The sequence below is a fragment of the Sander lucioperca genome, chromosome 2 (assembly GCF_008315115.2).
Source record: "Sander lucioperca isolate FBNREF2018 chromosome 2, SLUC_FBN_1.2, whole genome shotgun sequence".
NCBI lineage: Eukaryota > Metazoa > Chordata > Actinopteri > Perciformes > Percidae > Sander > Sander lucioperca.
The window spans coordinates 25,763,108-25,771,639 of NC_050174.1; positions in this window are offsets into that span (position 1 = coordinate 25,763,108).

Here is an 8,532-nt window from a genome sequence, read left to right on the forward strand (position 1 = left end):
CATAAAGGACTGCAAGTGCAACTAATGATTTTTTTCATTATGGATTAATGTGCTGATTATTTTCTCGATTAATAGATTGATTATTTGATTTGTAGAAATTCAGAAAATAGTGAGAAAGGCTTTCACAAGGTTTTGTTTTGTCCATACTCAAAATTATGAAATAGGAAAAGCAGAAAATCATCCCATTTATAAAAATGTAAACAATTATGAAAATAGTTGTTAGTAGTTAATTCATTTTCTGTCAGTTGACTAATCATTTCATCGACTAATGGTTTCAGCTGTTTAATTTATAAGAAAAGCTCTTCATTTGTTTTGTATGCAAAAATCTTAATTTGTAAAGTAGCCTAACTAGTAATTAAAGCTAGTAAAATAATTGTAGTAAAGTACATTTCCCTCTGAGATGTGATGGAGTTAAAGTAGAGAGTGGTCTGAAAAGAAAAGACTTAAGTACAAGTACCTCAAATTTGTATTTAAGTACAGTAAATGTACTTAGTTACAGTCCACCAATGATTGTATCAGAGAAGTTCATGCTAGAAAATAAATGTTTGGAATGAATATAATTAACATAACCATTTGTGTAGCCAGGTTAGATCAGTGGTAGAGCAGGCCCACATATACTGAGAGGTTTATGCCTCGACGCAGAGGTCCAGGGTTCGAATCCGACCTGTGACAATTTCCTGCATGTCTTCCCCTTCTCTCTCACCTAGCTGTTCTGTCAAACATTAAAGGTGGAAAAGCCCACAAAAACAATCTTTAAAAAAACATAACCATTTGTGACACCTGGTTCTTTCATGATACTTGGAGAGCATTTTGAGAACAAAATGGACTTCTACTACAAATAACACTATGGCGTTTTTTGAGTCAAGACAATGTAACCAGTTATAGTTATATTAAAGTAACTGTAGCCTACTGTGTTCTGTGTGTAGTACCTATGCTCATAGGTTTTCTTGGTTACTGTGACAGTTTACACCTTATCAAAATATGAAAGTATGATTTACCAAAACTCTTTTTCCCTGCTCCTCATCTTTTTTGCAGCTTTTGCATCTTTAAAAAAAAAAAATTAGACTGGTCCAGATCAGGGGCATTACTGACAGTCCCTGTCTCGGCTGCTCTGCCACTGGACTGGTTTAAACAAAAATCAAAGAGGTGAAGAGAAGTTGTTGTGTGAAGCTGCCCTTTATTCTTTGGCACAAGTGATAATGGGAGAAATGGAGGAGGGGGTCAGAGGAAGGGAACAGAAAGCTTGGTGTGTGGGGGTGGTTGTGGATTGGGATTGAGGGTGAGGGGTGGTGTCTCACGTGGTCGCCTCTCCGCATGTGGTGATGCTTACGGTAGGCTCAGTAAGTTGGGAATGTTTGCCACAAGGACACCAGACGTCCCACAAGATACAAGGGGGGCCATCATCAGATCAAACAGTTCTCTCATGGGGATGCTTCCCTCGCACATCATGGGGGTGATCATCTCTGTAGGGCGCAGCCACATTTCAAATACATCTTTCTCAATGTAATCTGCAACCCAGGGCCGGCCCTGTACATCTGGGGGCCCTAAGCAGGATCATTTTGGGGCTCTGCCTTATAGTGAAAAGTGAAGTACTGCCACCGCAAACCAGCAACTGTATGCAAATCTTACCCTTGCGTATTTTATCTGTTCCCTGTTTTAACATGATTTTTTTTACTGTTTTACTGCATATTAAGTACATTAACTGACACAGTCAAAGTAAAGCTTACAGATTTGCCACATTTCTACTTTATTACTGTCTGAATGCTTGGTGAATTTTAAAACAGCACTGTTTTTGTCCACTATATACATCTTGCATGTAAGTTCTTGCATCAACCTCAAGGATTTCCCGCAGACCCTTCAGGTATTACAGGGTGAGCAGCATCTCTGCAATGTGCAGGCTGGGGAGCAACAGGCCCATGCAATCTCCAGAAATAATGCTGCTCGAGTGTTGCGTCCACAGCATTTCTCACAGAGATTGACAGCCTGTGAAGTGCTGTTCAGAGCCGCCACACGCTTCTCTGCCTCTGTCACTACATCACTGTTGAGGAAATTGATGGTCATTTCCTCTAAAGCTGCTTCTCCTGAAAGTTTGCATCCTCGCAGTGGTACTGTTCAAACTCCCTTCAGCAGCGTCTGAGCCGCAGAGTGCGGGAGGTAACAGTCACACTGGGCTTCTCTGCGGTTAGCACTTTCACATGAAGAGAAATAAACCTACAGTAGTCTTGCATTGCCAGACCTTCCTCCCCAGCGCTGCGGAGGAGGGTCTGGCTAGTCCACACAGCATTCCGGGATGGGAGAAAAACGTGCTCTGGTGTATTGGCATTTCCAATACAAAAAACCCAGTGGAATTTCCCGCGGCAACGGAGCAATCCCGGAAGTGGAACGTTGTTGATATAGACTAAAATAACCCAAAAGAGACACTTGTTAGAAAAGTTCAACTTACATCCATTTTATATGAGTAATGTTCATAAGGATTAAATGTTGATAAGAAAATGGTTTAAATAAAAGCCAATAAATATAAAAAACTTCCCATCCCCTTATTGCTCAGTTTGAACTATAACATTGAGGCTGTTATCAATAAATCATTAGTGTTCTTTCTCCTATTCTAAAATATAAAGATAACTTCATTACATTTGTAACTATGTAACTAAAATCATAATATTGTGTTAATTTCAGCTTTGATTCATTTATAATAGGTGGTGGTAAATGTGATTTCAACTTTATGTTTGTATAATTAGCATTTTTATATTCAAAATGTCAAATTGTGTCAAACGAAGTGTTTTGTAAGGAAAAAACAAAACAAGATGAGTGACTTACCCGAGCGAGGCAGCAACACATGTTGCATACGGTGACTGGCCTCTCCTAAAACAACAGGCTGCCTCTGGTCTCTCCTGTGCTTGAGCCTGCTGTTACTCAAATTCCTCTCAGACTTTGACAGAGAAACTGACATGAAAGTCAATTTTCACCTTCTCCTTTCTTTGTCTTCAATGTAAGAATGACAACAGGTTCGTGATCAGTCTACCATAGCACCTTTAACTCTTTAAATTTCTGTGACTGGTGGCCGGGTTAGATCAGTGGTAGAACAGGCGCACATATGCTTGGAGGTTTATACCTCGATGCAGAGGTCCAGGGTTCGAGTCCAACCTGTGACGATTTCCTGCATGTCTTCCCCCTTTCTCACTTAGCTGTCCTATCGATTAAAGGTGGAAAACCCCCAAAAAATAATCTAAAAAAAGTGAGTGATTTTTATAACTCTTTAAATTTCTGTGAGTGATTTTTATGTATGTGAGATATATGGGTGTATGTGTTTGTTGTGTTATGGTTGTCTAAGCTACTGGATGCCTAAAATTTCCCTCGGGATGAATAAAGTATTTATCTATCTATCTATCTATCTATCTATCTATCTATCTATCTATCTATCTATCTATCTATCGATCGATCGATCTATCTATCTATCTATCTATCAAAAGCTGTGCAATTTTCAACTCAAACCACAAAACGTTAATGTAAAACAGACGTGATCAGATAAACACAATCCTCGCATTACTGGCTTCATCTCACCTGTGCATCAAGTACATATACTGTATGACCAAATACATATGCATTTTAACGCTCATTCTATTATTGTGTGATATTACATAGCTAAGGAAAGACGGAAAAAAACTTGACTGACTTTACATCACACCGAAGAAAAACACTAGCAACAGCTAAACCTGCATTGACAGAGACAGGTTTTCAGCTTCAGCACAGCGAGGCAGACCGCATGCAGGCTTTTATGACATACTATCTATTCAACGTCCCTGAGTGCTCCAATTTGGATGTCATTTGTATCTGTTTGTAGCTCATTATCTGTTCATATCCAGAAATTGTATCTGTATTAGATTATTGGTATGCACACACCATTTAAATTATGTACACAATCAGGATGAAACTGCACACAAAAGTCACAGTTCAATATCTAGTGCATTGCAAGTACAATTTTGAGGTACTTCACTAGTATTTCCATTTTATATTATATTCCACTACACTTCAGAGGGAAATAGTGTGCTTTAAACTCCACTACATTTATCGAGGAAGATGTCAAAGCAGGAATAGTAAAGGCAAGAACAGCATTCAACATCCTAAATAACATCTGGAAAGCAAAAAAACCTTTGGAAATTTTTGTTTTTATTTTAATTCAACTGCACACTCAATACTGCACACTCAATAAACTACAGACATTCAGAAACTGCTGATGCTTCCTGGGACACCAACACCAACCTGTGGGAGTGCACCATGCAAAAACCCATAGAACCTTAAATTAGGAGAAGGAAGGGAGGCTGGATAGGCCACACAATCAGATAACAAAATCAACCAATCACCAAGCTGGCATTCACATGGAACACACAAAGGAAGAGGAAGACCTAGAACCACCGGGAGAAGAAGCACAGAACAAGAGTTTAAGGCTGAGGGGTTGTCATGGCAGCAACTGGATCCAAAGGCACAAGACCGGAGAAGATGGAGGGCTTTCGTCGATGGCTTTATGTGCCTTAGGGAATACAAAGGCCTAAAGGTCATTTTATGCTTCCATTTTAATGCTTCCAAAACACGGCATCGCCGTGGCTTGGTAGCGTTGCATTTCCCCCGACTCATTTCCTGGTTCTCCTTCTCCAGAAACAACATGAAATCAAGGAGAGGGTTAACTTTTCCTGCTCCAGATTTCCCACCGTGGTCAGAAAGAACAGGGGAGACACTTTGTTTCTCTCACTATGACTCTAGAGTCACTACTCACTCCGAAGCTAATCGCCGTCACTCTCTCACTTCTCCCTCGCTCTATCACACACTCCCCTCACACACACACATGCCGGCTCGATGCACACACCAGTGCACAAGTATAAACATCAAGCCACTTACGTAGGCTACGGAGAAAGCCCTGGGTGGAGCCTCCGCACAACAATGAAACGGCCTTAAGTCAAGTCAAATTTATCTGACAGATGTAGTTACTAGTTATTTATTCAGATTAAGAATTTGCATTATAAAACACATTGCATCACGAAAGATCCAACCTTTTTTGGCTTGTGATGTGTTACAAAAAAGCAGCATGTAGTTTGGGCCCCTTGTTGCATTTCAGACGTCTATGAGTTGTTAGCAGTTCCACCAAAGAGAGATTTCCACTCTAAACTTCTCCGATGGTTTTATTTAAAGGTTTGAGGCCCAAAAAGGTCAAATTACAGATTACAGAAAAGGCCAATAAATAAGATACAAATATATGTAGCAGAACTTTGTTTCTTCTTCTTTCCGACCCCCTTAATTATCTCAGTTCTCTGCCATAAATAAACAACATTCTAAATAACTGTTATGCTGGTGATATGCACATTACCTTTTGCACTATTCCCACTAAACCAAAGTCTCTCTATATATATGTCAATAATGATTTGTATATAAACAACTGTATATTATTTTAATTAAATTTTCTTCTATTCTAATTTAAAGTTCTAAATAACTGTATATTATTTAAATTAAATTTTCTTCTATTCTAATTTAAAGTTCTAAGTTAGTAAAAAGTCAAATTCATAAATATCCTACTTGGGTGAGCATTGTTCCCAGGCATTATGGTTTAAGTGCCTTATGTTGTTGTGAATAAAGCAACTATGAAAATGCATCTGCAGTGCATTTTGTGTCAAGGTAGTGACCTCATTATCATTTTGCCAACCCACTCCTTAAATTCTTAATACATTTAGTTTTATGCCACCATTAATCATATCCTATTTATCAATGTTATAAATGGAGCAGGTTAGCACTTTCTTTGAAGGGCCACAAACATGATGAAGTAATGAAGAAGTAATGTTTAGTTAATCATGATTACAACATTACAATTCAGTTTTGTTTTACCTATGAAGAAGACATGAACATCAGTAATACATCAGAAATCATGATGACTGAAATACCTTAATTGATACATTAATTGTTCCTGCATTAAGTCATGCATGAGATACTATTAATCCTTGTACATTACTGATAATTCATGAAGTACTACATTAATGAATTCATGCTTTTTCATGAATGAATTTATAATATAGTAATAATTGTGTTACCCATACAATTATTTAAAGCGGGTTTCAATTTTATTTTTTATAATAACAATGTATCAAATGGCAATGAAAAATAATGTGACTCGTCACTCTTATGAAGTCTAAGTCTTTTTCAATACAAAATTGACGATAAGCTTTAGGAGATGCTTTAGGGCAGAGATCTTCAATAGGGGGTCCGGGGCCCCAAGGGGGTCCTCAGAGCTACTGCAGCCCCCCCTGCACCAAATTATTTATTTTTTGAAATTTTTTCAAAAATGAAAATGTCTTTACATGAATCCAACATATTATTAGCAAATAAAAATCAGCCTATTTGTGAAATCCACAGATACAATTCATCCCAAGGATTCACTCTGCCACATTTATGTTTAACATTAAAACATGATTTATAAAATATTGCCAACAATGATTTGATAGCTTAGTATTATACACAAAAAAGGTATGCATAAAGGCTTTAGGCCGACCACACGTTATTGTAGGCCTAGTTTAACATGCAACTCATTTTATACAATATATGTAGTAGGGGGTCCCTGTTCCGTCTCTCTCTCAGGCCGCTGCTTTAGGGGCTACACACCGACCTGTCAATCACAACAGAGGCTTAGCAACGCTAACCATGGCACTGTGTACAATAAAATAGCTTTGAACTTGTTTTTTGGTGTTGTCCATGTTTTCGTCTTACACTTTGACCCTTTCACTGTGTTGTTGTCAAAGTTAATTGGAACATTTGGTCGCCTAAATGTTTTGTTCAGCGTTATGCCAACAAAGCTAGCTAGCTACTATAGTGTTAGCTGGTAACTTAAGGGAAAGTCTGCCGATTTTCTGTACGGCCGTACATGCAGCTGAATGGCATTGGCGGCAGCACCCGGACGTCCGTGTTTATCCGCCGGTAAATCTCCACTGGATGAATTGCTTGGAAAAGTAACTTTTCCCCTTTAGCGTTTAGCAGCGCAATTACAACCATAAGCAACACTGCCTTGGCCGCGTCATCCTCCCCAGGTCCACCATGTCTTCAAAAATCGTCACATCCGTTTGCAAAAAACAAAGATGGCATAATGCCAAACTCAAGGCTTCAACATTTTAATGTCTATGTTCAAAATGGCAGTCCACAAACCAATGGGTAACGTCACTGATGCTACATGCACTGTTTTTACAGTCTATGTGTGTAAATAAGCAGCTGTTTGCTAACAAGCTCAGCTCATCAACTTTAAAAGTGATGTTATATCAGTGTTGCGTTCACAACTTGTTTCTTCTGCCCCTGAGTGGCCAAAAAAAAATCCTTTATTGCAGGTTTAAATGTTCATCACAGTGTGATCTTAGATGTTGCAATAACGCAAAACCTCTGTCCATTTTCATAGTAACTGCATTCAGCATGTCCACATCCCACTGTGTACATTGAAAAGGTACTACACAGCTGTCTATGTGGGACCACTGACAATTTTAATATAGAATGTTATAGTCCAATGCAAGTGGGCTGATCTTTCTTGTTTAAAAAAGACCAGCATGTCTCTCTAATAGAAATAGCAAGCGAGTCCTTAATGGAGGACTAATCCCCGAAAACCCCCATCTATTCCCTGGCAGTGCATTATTAATGGGCAGTGTGGAGGCTGGTGAATACAGGGGCCTCTCCTCACTAATGCGTTCATTCCTCATTGTTAGATGTCTGGTGAGGGAAACACAAACACATGCTGCCTCCCTACAGGCACACACACACACACACACTCACACACACACACACACACACACACACACACACACACACACACACACACACACACACACACACACACACACACAAACACCTCCACGCAAAGGTGTGTCATCCATGCAGAATATATTCTTAAGGGAAATTATTATAATTTTTAGTTGGCATTCAATGTTGAACACAGAATCCTCTGCAGATCCTCTGATAAGGTCACAACGGCAAATTGAATGCAGTATTGAAGAGTACTGAATCCCACACCCACGCTGTCAATCAGTATTTCCTAATTGGATCAAAGATTACTTGTGGCAGCTGTATAAAACATCAAACGAGTAATTAAATGAAATAATGAGAAAATAAACCTTAATGTTGCCAAGTGGGAATGCAGGCGCGCTCGAGGAACGTGATTCCGCTGTGCTCTCTGAAATTATCTCTCTCCGGTTCAGGCTAATTGCTGGAGGATGTCCTCTTAACTGAGTGTGAAAAGCTGTGTCTAATTACGGCAACATTAATCAGGCATTAGCATGTTATCACAAGGTTAACTTATCAGGAGGGGCCCAGAAGCAGCTGGAGGTGCCATTTACCCATGCTGCACTGGGCCAACTGGGCCACAAGGGGTAGTGCTTGTTCTTCCTATGAGTCATTACTCAGCCCCCTTGACATCCAGAGCTGAAATCAAAGGCAACCATATCAGAGTGCACTGAGTGTTGTGGTTTAGAGATCCCTCAGTGTGGAATCGTGACTTCCAGAATCAATATCAGCTAT